The following is a 13,689-nucleotide window of genomic DNA, read 5'->3' as shown; positions in this document are numbered from 1 at the left end:
GCCGAAGGCAGCACAACAATATTTTCTGACTGACACCACAAGGCGCTGAGATGCCAAGATCCGGATGGCACCGAGGTGATGTCTAAGTTGCGGACTGATGTGCGAATGGGGCCAAAGGCAGCGTAACAATATTTTTTGTATGGAAGATACCACTAGGCGTTGAGATGCCAAGATTCGGATGGCACTGAGGTGATGTCTAGCAAGTTGGTGTGGTCATCCTACAATGCTGAAACTCGGCGTGGGTCGCCCCATTAGCCTGTGAGATGGCGTCAGTAGCGGACCGATGTGCGAATAGGCCGAAGGCAGCACAACGCGCCAAGATCCGGATGTCACCGTGGTGGTTTCATAGTTGAGAGGCACTTCATCTGCAGTGGGGCGCCGAGATCCGGATGGCACCGAGGTGATGTCTAGCAAGTTGCTGTACTGGTGTGGTTATTCTACAATGCTGAAAGTCGGCGTGGGGCGCCCCATTAGCCTGTGAGATGGCGTCAGTAGCGGACTGATGTGCGAATGGGGCCAAAGGCAGCGCAACAATATTTTCTGACGAGAAGACACCAAAAGGTGCTGACATTCCAAGATCCGGATGGCACCGAGGTGGTGTCTAAGTTGCGGACTGATGTGCGAATGGGGCCAAAGGCAGCGTAACAATATTTTTTGTATGGAAGATACCACTAGGCGTTGAGATGCCAAGATTCGGATGGCACTGAGGTGATGTCTAGCAAGTTGCTGTACTGGTGTGGTCATCCTACAATGCTGAAACTCGGCGTGGGTCGCCCCATTAGCCTGTGAGATGGCGTCAGTAGCGGACCGATGTGCGAATAGGCCGAAGGCAGCACAACGCGCCAAGATCCGGATGTCACCGTGGTGGTTTCATAGTTGAGAGGCACTTCATCTGCAGTGGGGCGCCGAGATCCGGATGGCACCGAGGTGATGTCTAGCAAGTTGCTGTACTGGTGTGGTCATCCTACAATGCTGAAACTCGGCGTGGGTCGCCCCATTAGCCTGTGAGATGGCGTCAGTAGCGGACCGATGTGCGAATAGGCCGAAGGCAGCACAACGCGCCAAGATCCGGATGTCACCGTGGTGGTTTCATAGTTGAGAGGCACTTCATCTGCAGTGGGGCGCCGAGATCCGGATGGCACCGAGGTGATGTCTAGCAAGTTGCTGTACTTGTGTGGTCATACTACAATGCTGAAACTCGGCGTGGGTCGCCCCATTAGCCTGTGAGATGGCTGTTCTTTGGATTTGGGCCTGGTCCACCAAAATGGCCCTGGGACACCTTAGAACTCGGACGCTCGATTTTTTTTTCCTTTCCTGTACATGCAAAAAAAGGTAAATGCCCGGTACGTTACACGCTTCATCTGCCACGATGAACTCTCCAGAGGAACCGAAAAAAAATATAGTTGTGGTAACTATACCATGCATCGTCATATGGAGAGGTGGCACCAATTAATTATAGTGCTGCATAAAAGAGAGATTTGGAGGAGAACCCCTGACCTGCTAGTACATTCATCAAAGAAGTGGCACTGAGAGCTTCAGAGGCAAGGGAAACGGTCCCAAATATTTAGAAGAACTTTGGAAACATTAAAATGACATGTTTAGATTGTGGCAAATTAATTTCATGTGGACAGATGAGTGTTACTCTAATAAATACAGCATATGAAGATCATCATAGTCGATGGTTGGTAGAGACATTTTGACTATATCCTGGACCTGCCCGTCCTCGCCCAAAATGGCGCCAGAATAAATGGGACTCGTAACTCCTTGTTGTGTACTGGTTGCAGAACCTTGAAATCACGAGATACGTATGCAGTTTTGAAGCACATGGCGGGCGGGGACGAGAATTGATTGAATATTTCGACATCCCTATTGATATTAAGTTCTGATGTGTTATTGATTACTGTACTGTTGAAAGTTCGAATTAACGTCACCCATGGTACTTGCCCGCAAATGTATATCTAGATAATTTTATTGTAACTGGCCCTGTCGTATTTTAATTATAAAATGTACGTCCACCGATTCCGTAACTGTTAGACACCTTAGTTCTTGCAACCTAATGGCCCGCCCGTTACGTTCCTCTACAGTGTAAATGTCTATTCATCATATACGATTACAGTTTGCTCTGTGGCAGGCCCACGTGGTTATAGGCTCGTATTTGTATAATGAAATTTTCTCAATAAAGGTTTTTAAAAGAAAACATGGTAGTAGTATATACATTGGTAAAGTTTTTAATAATAGTGACTGTTTTAGAATCATTAAAAGGCAAGTGAAATAAAGCAGACCAATTACATGAAGGGTAAAAGGTATAATACGAAGGAACGCAGTAAAGATAAATGGTCAAGGGCTGTTGTGTTTTCTATTCCTGCAACATAAAGTGATCGATAAGAATCTCATATTCAGGCGTATCGGCGACTAAGACAGCAGGTCGACCCTCTTTTGCTCAACGGCTCCGTCATGGGACGAAGAAACGCTCTTTTTCTCGAAAAAAGAATATATTTTACTTGCAGGACAGTTGTAAAATTTCCGGGAAAGTACATTAGCCTGGAACATTATAACATATATTTAAGAAAAAATAATGTTCGGAAGTAATGAAAAGCGTAATTTTTAGGTCATATGACCAAGCCTTTCATCATTACAATAAGAAAAGTAAAATGAACCAATGAAAAGTTTTATTAACAAGTCACATGACTTGTTATGCTTACGTTACGCGCTGCGCGCCCCGGATGACTTCCGGATGCGCTAACGCGGCGCGTCATATGACGCATTACGCGACAACGCAGGTACAGAATATAGTCAAAATGTCTCCACCAACCAGCGGTCGGAACACAACCCCTTTCAGCAGGCTAAATAGTTCTGTTAAATGACAACAGAAGGGACAGGCAACAAGAACCATCAGTCAAAGAGGGGAGAGCTAGTTCTTCTCTACCGGGTTACATTGGGGCGCTACCGGAACTGATCGAATTGGTAGTCTACAGTGTTTCTGGATGTTTCAGACTAAAGCTGGGGTTAGCATGAGAGCAGCACCATTTCGTAGCTCCGTCGTGGTCATTCCGCAACCAATCATGGCAGCCGTTCTTTATCGTTATTTTGGGCGGGGTGGGTGGCGGAGCCGAGTTGTTTTGCAGCCATCATTGTGTGGAGTTCAGTTCATCTCACTAGTTTTGTATTTGTCATGAGGGGTTGTTCCTAATGTTTCTATTTTAGCGAGGTCAAAAAGAGATCCCATTAGTGGCCTACTGATTTTGCTCGATTCCTTTTCTTTTTTTTTTACACGATTTTTCGTTATCTGCAAAGACTGAACAGAGTATTGCGACTCTGTGTTTGTTTGTAAATAGAGAATGAACCAAAGAGAACTAATTCTAAAACAGTAAATACTTGGATAACAATCAATCAAATGGAGAGAGAAGCAGGCACGACGGATTACAATGGGGGCAAAGACCTGCGTTAACTACCTTTCACTATCTGCAAAGAGAGAGTACTCCTAATAGAAATGAGGGGGGGGGGGCACCATTCAAAGCAGATCAGTGTGCATAAACACGAAAATGTTTTCACTTACCACGTACTTGACATTCGACAGCTTATGATATTTGCTATTAAAAAACCATTGAAATTCACTGAAAAAACCATAGGTTATAGACCATATATAGTTAGGAATTAGCATTTACAAAACCTTGAAAATTCACTGAAAAAACCATAGGTTATAGACCATATATAGTTAGGAATTAGCATTTAAAAAACCTTATTTTACTCACACAAAACCATTGAAATTCCATATATAGTTAGTTGCACTAACTATATATCGCGCACCTGCAATCCACTGCTGATCATGTCACATATTACATCATTCATGACATGGTCAGTGACATCACTGATGACATCACTGATGACATCTCAAATGACATCACTGATGACATCACTGATGACAACATCCAGTGACTGTATGTTTCTGTAAAGTTAAAATATATCTTACATATTGAAGAATGAGTGGATGTATAAGTGTCTGGATGAAGGATTTAGTAGGTGCGTGACTGACTGTATGAGTGAGTGATTAAATGTGTCTCACTGAATGCATGGGTTAGTGACTAAACTGTCTTAATTTGTGCATCATTATGTCTGTTGTTCTGTAAACTGCTGCATGTGTTGATCATTAGCTATACGAGAGGCTATATGTGTTATTAATTGCTTGCCCAAGTATTTCTATGGGAGATTGAGTTTGTGTGGGGGTGGCTGGAAGGTGTGTGACTCTATGCATAGATGTGTGAACAGTTTATTCACTAGGTGTATGAGTTCAAGAGTGCATGTGGAAACAGCTACATGGGCAGTTGACTGTGTGCATGAGTGTATTGATGAGTGAATGGATATCTCAATGCTACATGTCATAGTAAGTACATATGTAAAACACAGTACATGTGAGAGTTGGCATATATAAATAACTGTGCATGAGAGCCACCGAATGAGTGAGTGGTTGTATCGATCATTGTGAACTTGTATCAGGGATTGTATAAGAGAGTAAATATGTGTTAGTATATGTTTCAATAAGTAAGGTGTGTTTAACTGTATAGTTGAAGAAATGGAGATGAGATTGTTTCTTTGCATGACTGACTGGGTGTGTGAGTAACTCCATGGATGAGTGGAAGTGTGTGAGTGTCTGTATACACTGAGTGTATCTAAGGTTATATTAGAGTCTGAAGAGGTTTATCGTATTAGCACAAGAATGATGTCAAATGAGATGTCATCAGTGATGTCATCAGTGATGTCATTTGAGATGTCATCAGTGATGTCATCAGTGATGTCACTGACCATGTCATGAATGATGTAATATGTGACATGATCAGCAGTGGATTGCAGGTGCGCGATATATAGTTAGTGCAACTAACTATATATGGAATTTCAATGGTTTTGTGTGAGTAAAATAAGGTTTTTTAAATGCTAATTCCTAACTATATATGGTCTATAACCTATGGTTTTTTCAGTGAATTTTCAAGGTTTTGTAAATGCTAATTCCTAACTATATATGGTCTATAACCTATGGTTTTTTCAGTGAATATATATATATATATATATATATATATATATATATATATATATATATATATATATAATGAGCACCAATCCTATATGCCTACATTCCAGTAGAACATGCTCTTTTTCCAATTGCATGGCATGTGCCAAACAGGTTAGTTGTTGGAGCAATGATAATGAACATCTGTACTCCACTCTCTGCTGTCATTAATAATAACTCAAATAAATTAAAATATATTGTGCCATATCAAGGAAAGGGGGGGAATGAGTTCTGATTCTTACGGATTGACTGCATATGACTCCTCGGTCTTTATCATTTGTAAAGTATTGTACCTGATCTGAAAAGATGTGTAAAGCAATAATAAAATGCTCTGCGCTTCATGTTTCAACGGACTAAATCATTTAATTAGAGAACAGGAAGTAGTAAGCACATCAAATGTGGTGAGTCTTCACTAAAAGCCAAGCTTAAAGGTTTGTTAGTGTAAGTGCTTCAACGCCTCATGGGAAATAGTAAGCACTATATAAATACAATTTCAAAACAATACACTCAGTTCAGTTCAATATGACCCAATAAAGACATGTAGCATCACATGCCATATACAATAGCATGCAACATGTTCCTTATGCTTTTTTTGTTTTCTCACTTTTTATATCTGGCTCCAATCCATACCCTTGTTTTGCTCCATAAGACATTGTAATAGCACATTTTAGTAAAGGCATGGTTGTCCACACGCCTTCCAATGTTTGTTGTGGTTTTTCATCACTCGGAGATTATATGAACGTTTGTAATTTTAATTTCTCTTCTAACTTCAGCAGACCTCCTAGATCAGCTTTGACAAATGGTGATTGTCAATAATTTGAGAGTATATTTATGATGAAAAATGGCTCCAGCAAAACTTGCAATCAAACATATGGACCAGTATGCATGCATCGGGTAGACAAATCAGAAGCCAGTGGTGGTTGGAATTGCTTTTGCGTTGCAAAGCAGTGTGCGCTCGTAGGTGTAATATGATTACTCGTCGCTGTTGTCTCACAGAGCATTCTGTAAGCATTACTGAGTAATGGCTTTGTGCAATAGCGGTTGTAAAAGTAAAATGTATTGTTCCATCCGCTTAGACATTGGTATAGATTAATGTTAGCTGGAATATGAGAGGGTCAGTGATTGAGAGGTCAGTGCAAAAATGTAGATATATTTACATTTATCTGTGCAAACAATTAGATATATTCGTAGCCTTTGTATTTTTATTCATTTCCTAAAGTACATTGAAGGCAGCGACCGTTCATAAATGCCCTACAAGTTTTGTACACTTCACCTGTCGCTAAGATTGCTTCAATGGGCTTACTCTCTGAAATGGTTCATAACACTCGAGGCACAAGGCAGGGGTGTCCCTGTTCCCCGTTGCTCTTTGCGTTATTTATAAATCCGTTTCTAGAACAACTAAGGAATAACTTCTTGATCAAGCCTTTCAAGTTTCACTATATGTCCTATTCAGTGTTTGCATACGCAGATGATATTGCAGTAACTACTTCTGATCCTGTTCTAGCGCTCCAAGAGATTGAGCGACTTGCATTTTCATTTGGTCAAGTATCTGGTTATAAATTAAATGTCACTAAAACCCAGGTTTAAATTACTGATCAGGTGATCATGCACGACGCTCGTGTGGTAAAAGAAGTGATGTATCTGGGTATCAAAATCAGGTAATCTATGGATGAATTGGTTAATGTCAATTGAATCTCGCTACTACGTAGCATTCAAGACTCATTGGCTAAATGGTCTGGAATGCAATTTACCCTGATTGGTAGAAGCAGTATTATGAAGATGAAAGTTTGTGTTTCGAGCTGTTCCGTTGTATGTTGTTGTATGTGTTTCGAGCTGTTCCGTTGGAAATCTCTGTGGCACAATAGCTGCCCTTACAGTCTATTTGTTCTAAGTTTCTCTGGGCCCCGGGTAAACCTAGATGAGCTATGAGATTTTTTACCTTGCCCATTGAACAGGGGGGGGGGGCTTGCTATCCCGGACTTTTTTTTTTATTTTATGCTTGTTTTTCGTTAAAAATGCATATTTTATTAACCGGAGAAGATGTGGGTAATATTGCGAAGGCCCCGTCTATTTTTCAGATTTTGCTGGGTCCTGAGGCACGTCAATGTTTTTTTAAACAAATTGACGGCAGCTATTTAAAGCGCACAAGGTTTAAGGTGCGTATATCAGCTTTCAATGTGTGGAAAAGAAAACGAAAGCTCTGTCTAGTTGAGAAATTGTCTCGGTATACCCTAGCAAATGCTGTAAATATTCTTCCTTTAATTTCCGGGATACCATTGTTGTGGGCTGGAGGGTCAAGGGCGTTGTCCAACTTGGGGATCTTTTCTGTAATGATGGCTCCTTGATGTCCTATGAAGAATTATCACAACAATACAATTTGCCTAAAAAACTATTTTTTAAGTTTCTACAGTTAAGAGATTTTATTTTATGGAAAAAAGTCAGATGGGACTCTAGTTCAGTAGTCATTGCTGTCCAACGGCAGGTTAAAATCGGGGTGTTGTACCAATTATTGTTATCCTGTAGAAAGGATGACCTAGATAAATACAGTGTGAAATGGGCTGCAATCATGGGCATTGAGAATTTGAGTTTAAAGGATGCTATTATTAGATCCAGGGAGATTTTGATGGCTGCGAACCTGAAAGCTCAATGTTTTAAAACTGTTTTTAATTTATATTATACGCCGGCACGTATGCTAAAATGGGGGATGGAAAATGCTTTTGATGCCGGGGGGATAATGCAGATATGTTGCATATTTTTTTTTTCGTGTGCTTGTTTGACAAATTATATTCAACACATTGAGCAATTTTTGTCTAGAGTAATAGGGGTTCAAATTGTTATAACACCTATAATGATGCGTTAGGGTATTGGACCGGCAGTTGGCAAGGGTACTCCCTTATATAAACATAGATATTTTATTTTCATTGCAATGACTGTTGCCCGACTTTGTATTGCGACTGAGTGGTTACAGGCTGAACCTCCCTCCTTCGAACGATGGAGGGCTAAGATGTATAATTCATTTCTGTTAGAGTTCAGTTTGTATTCTGTTAAAGGGGTCAAGAAACGAAATATTGGTTTAGGAATTTGGGGGATGTTTTCTGATTATGTGTCTGCTTGAAGTGTTTTTGTAATCTATGTATCGGTCCATTGAGTTACTGTTGAATTATTTTTTTTTTTTTAAATAAATGAAGGCAGCAACAGGTAAATGTGCAATTCCACAAGATCATTATTACTCCAGGTAGTAATACTGCCCCGTTTTACTCTGGACATCATAAGAAAGGCCCAAATGTGTGCGGATCGGTACTGTGCTCTTGCTAGATGAAATCTAAAGCCATGCTACCAGCAAAGTATCAGCCCTGCCAAATGCCACGCATCAGGGGTTAGACTAACGCATTTTAGCGCTAGTGTTCACATCACTGTACTGACATGCATTAGTCAACAAATTGCAGGTTCAACCTGATCTTCAGCCCTAAGTCATATGTGTGTGGTCCCTTTACTCCAGTCTGTTGCTGGCGTAAGTCCTGAGGTAGAAATCTTCACTGCAACCTCGTCCAGCAGCTCCCAGACGACAACAGCCTCCTCTCGGACACAGCCTGCTTCCTTATCCCACTGAAGACCAAGACAATACCTTCTCAAAAAATCTTCGAGAATTTTTCTAAGTCTTAAGGTAACTCTTAGACCAGAGCAAACCTGGTACCTGTAGCCTATCCGCGCTCCATCGTGGTTGGCCTTTACTTGTGATTTTGTTCCGGTCTCATGTGACCAGATACCTGCAGTTAACTCTTTGGTTCTATGTGACATTATTTTTCATTAAAAACATAAAAAATTCATAATCCTTGTTCACTGATTAGTTCGTTTTGGTGTCATTTTATTTATCAAAATGTACTATTTTTCTAAATTGGTTTGGAATTTTCTGTGTGTTGTTTTTTCACTTTATGATTGCTTGTGTGCTGCATAAGTGCTTTTCACATTGCCTTTAAGTTAAGCCTGAATGCTTTTGTGCCAAGCTACCAGGTGGCTAAGCAAAGGTTAATTGAGGGACTTTTGTGGGTCACCCTGAAAAGGATAATGGTTAGTGTCTCAGTGGCTCTTCCACTCCCTCAACCAATAGCCCAATTTCTTACAGCTAGTCTGGCTTCAGCTGCCACAGGTTTCCTCCAGTAGGCATAAATGGCAGTGAGACCATGAGTCCATCTGACCCTACCCACATGCGCAAGAAAATGGGCAGCAGTGCTGCAGGCACAAGAGCACGACCGTTAAGGGCAGCATGTAGTGAGCATCACAGTGGTCCCCAGCATGCCCCCAGTTCCAATCTGCTCTCTGCTGGCTAAGCCTCTGCTTGTCCTGGCAGTAATTTCTGGAAGGCACAGCTGAGTCCGGCAGCAGAGCAATGAACTGAGTTCAATGGGGCAGTGTCATAGTGTGGGCGGGGCAAAGACGGGACTAAAAAGTACAACATTGTTCTTTCTGTATTTTGTTGGTCTGTCACCCTTTGGTAACTGCTTTTAAAATAACACACACATCTTTAATGAACGATGATAAATGCAAGTTCAAGTAATCAGTGGTAAATGCACTCTTTTACATTTTGAAACCTCAATTGGATAAAGCTATCATTATGCAGGAATCTGCCTGTGTGCATGTTTAACCAGAGAGAAACAGAATTGAATCCTGTTTGGCACATTGGGGATGGTGACTTTTCTACTCATAATGCTCCATGAGCCCCGACAGTGCCTGAGAAAGCACTGTGATTCTGCAAGTCAATATTTTAATATTGTATTGCAGAGTAAAAGATAAGAGTCACATGGCACATTTGGCTGTAGAATGTGCATTAAAAGCATGAAAACATCACACATAAGTAATCTGAAAGCTTGGCATCTATGAGTAATCCACTGTGTAGGAGACGTCATCATCTTTAGGCTGTATATCACCCTTCTCGCTATTAACAAAGGTAAATTGTTAAAAATGGTGGTCTCTACTTGGCAGAGGTAGGCGCCTTTGTCCGAACAGGGACCCTTGCTTCTAGTCAGGGTAAGGGGGATACACACTTTAGATAACCCCTGTTCACCTCCTGGGTAGCTTGGCACGAGCAGACAGATGTATCCCAAAGGCAATGTGTAAAGTATTTGTACTCAAAACACACAGTAATGCAGTGATAACATTACAAATGAACATCACACTAGTTTAGAAAAATAAAGTATCTTTATCTAAACTCAACAAGATCAAAACAACAAAAATCCAACATACAGGTAAAAAGAATTTGACATTTCAAAGGTTTCAAGCAACTTTGTCCATAGAAAACTATAGATGCGTGATTCTACACAAAGTACCTGTAGGTGTGTCAAAATTCACAAGGCCAAACAGTCGCAGAGATGGGAAGGATCGAGAAACAAAGAGATGCCTCAGCTCCTGAGTCCTTGGGAAGGCGATGCAACAGTTCTGCTGCACGCAGGAGAAGTGATGCATCGAATCCGGACTGTAGGGGGTAGTGATGCGTCAACTCCAAGACGGTTCTGGTCTGCGAGTGATGCGTCGGGAAACTTTGCCGCACAGGTGCAATGCGTGGAAATCTGGAATGTGTTGGCGATCCGTGTGGCGGTGGCAAGCAGCGCTGCATTGGTTTCTGCAGGCGTGATCCCACGATGCGTCGAGTCTTGCAGGGCCGAAAGGCGCTGCGTTATCTCTGCAGAGGCACAGCAGTGCACGGAGAATATTCTCGCACAGCCGTTCTGTGCCGGGAAAAACAGCTGCAAGAAGAGTGATGCATCGATCTCAGTTCTTCAGGTTTCTTCCAGCTCCCAACAGCAGGAACAACCTCCAGAGGCCCAGAATTGGAACAGGCATCTCCTGGGAGGTCAGAACTCTCAGCAGCAGAGTTCAGGGGAGCTGGGGGTGAAGTTTATGTGTCCCTGAAATTTCAGACCAGGAGGCCAGCACACACAGGCTCTTGGAGATCCTTCTTCAAGCAGCTTCACAGCAAAGTTCCAGTCTTTGTCCTTTCTTTGGCAGAAACAGCAACTGTAGGCCAACCCTACACAGCACACAGCAAGAGGACAGTACTCTTCCTCAAAGCTCTTTAGCTCTTCTCCATGGCAGTGGTTCCTATTGAGACAAGAAGTGATCTAAAGTTCTGGGGTTTAAGTTCTACTACTCATAACCCATTCTGTCTTTGTTCTGTTTGTGCAAGGGTCTCTGAGCCCAGTACAAACCAGTTCTGTCCTCACTGGTGCAGTATGACCACAGGGGCTAGAGACAGCATTGTGCAAGGGAGCCAGGCCCTATTCAGGTGCAAGAAAATCTCCTCCCACTACTTTAAATGCAGCCAAGCCCCATTCAGCTCAGCTCTGAGACATCCATGAAGGGCCAAGCACACCTCAACCTCCCCAGTGGCTGTCTACAGTGAATACACATCCCCCGCCCCTATCACTCCAAAACCAGACAGCCAATCCACAAACAGGCAGAGGCACACAGAATGGTTAAACAAGAAAATGCCTACTTTCTAAAAGTGTCATTTTCAAACACAGAATTTAAAAACCATTTTTACTAAAAGATGTGTTATTAAATTCTGAGTTCAGAGAGCCCAAACTTTGTTTCTCTATCTTGTCCCAATGGGAAGTTATACTTGTGAGCTATTACAAAGTATCTCCCATTCTGTTGTATGGGGCAGATAGCCTTTCAATAGTGAAAAAACGAAATTGCCACTATCTTGACATGTCATACACACCAGTAATGTCCTAACTATCACATAATCAATCAATCAATCAAAACATTTATAGTGCGTGCTACTCACCCGTAAGGGTCTCAAGGCGCTGAAAGGGGGGTGTGCTGCTACTGCCAGGTCTTGAGGTGTTTCCTGAAGGTGAAATGGTCCTGGGTCAGTCAAAGGTGGGCGGGGAGGGAGTTCCACGTCTTGGCAGCCAGGTAGGAGAATGATCTTCCTCCGGTGGTGGTTCTGCGAATCCGTGGGACGGTGGTGAGGGCGAGGCTAGCGGAGCGGAGCTGGCTGGTTGGAGTGTAGAACGTGAGGCGGTTTTCGAGGTATTTGGGGCCCATGCGTGGAGCACTTTGTGTGCGTGGGTGAGGAGCCTGAACGTGATCCTTTTGCTGATGGGGAGCCAGTGTAGGTCTCTCAGGTGGGCAGATATGTGGCAGTGGTGAGGGATGTCGCGGATGAGTCGTGCGGATGCGTTCTGTATGCGCTGGAGTCTTTTCTGGAGTTTGGCTGTGGTTCCTGCATATAGGGCGTTCCCATAGTCCAGTCGGCTGGTGACGAGGGCCTGGGTGACCGTCTTTCTAGTTCCGGTCGGGATCCACCAGAAGATCTTTCGGAGCATGCGCAGGGTGTTGAAGCATGAGGATGAGATGGCGTTTATGACGTTGACATACATTGCACCCTGCCCATAGGGGTACCTTGGGCCTACCATAGAGGTGCCTTACATCTAAGAAAAGGGAAGGTAAGGGCCTGGCAAGTGCATCGAAATGCCAGTTTGAAACTGCGTGCAGAAACTGCAGTGGCAGGAGTGAGATACCTTCTTCAGGGCTACTCATGTGGGTGGCACACTCAGTGCTGCACAGCCACTAGTATCATTTGATTTACAGGCCCTGGCACACTCAGTGCACTTTACTAGCGAATTACCAGTAAATCAAACATGCCAATCATAGATAGCCACTGTAACAACAATCTACACAGGGAGAACTTGCACTTTGACTCTGATCAGCAGTGGCAAAGTGTCAAAAGCATCTAAGCCAGCAAAAACTAAACTCAGCACAGCATCAAAAATACAGAAGGTAGACACATAATGTCAGGGGAAAACCTCTCCAAAGATGCCAAGTCTAACACAAATTATATGTCCATAAAATAACATAAATATATTGGTCTGTTCATTTTTTATTCTAATATGTTTTTAAAATGTATCATGCACACACAAATTAATGAACTGTATTACAACGCTGTGCATAAAATCTCTATATAACTAATTCAACCAGAATACAATTTAAGAGAAAACTCCATAAATAATATGGTCTTTTTCTTTCAGAAAATTAGTTTCTAGTGGCAAGGTGCCCCTAGAAAGACACTATTTGGGATAATAATAATAATAACAACAATAACAATAATACTAGCACCACAAGCCGGAAGGCCTTGTGAATCCCCCTCTGTCTCTAAGGAATCCTTAGCCATCGAACGCCCTTCTGACTTAATAGGAACACCTAACATTCCACTGCTAGAGGGTGGGATGATGGACATGAGCAAGGTTGCATTGGCTGATTCGACCATCCTAGGTGAGCCTTGTCATTATGGTAGGGAGTCCCAGTTGGTCCCCTTCCATATTCCACTGTCTTCATTACCCCGGCTCACTCCAGCACCGGCTTACCCACTGGAGGATACTATGGCTCCTAACAACTCTAAAAATGAGCCCTTAGATAGGCCACCGTCATTGGCTGTGTCCTCTCCATTTGCACTTACCCATTCCATCAACCATTCCTCCTTAGAGGTATCACTGTTAAAGATTGTAAGCTGGAATGTGGCAGGGCTTGCTCGCAACCTCGATAACCCGGAATGGAATGCGTTCTTAGAGCCTTTTAACATCTGCATTCTGCAAGAAACCTGGTCTCAGGAACCTAAACATAGGGTA

This window comes from Lissotriton helveticus, chromosome 11 (assembly GCF_964261635.1).
Source record: "Lissotriton helveticus chromosome 11, aLisHel1.1, whole genome shotgun sequence".
Taxonomy (NCBI): Eukaryota; Metazoa; Chordata; class Amphibia; order Caudata; family Salamandridae; genus Lissotriton; species Lissotriton helveticus.
Note: the sequence above shows the minus strand (reverse complement) of the source record.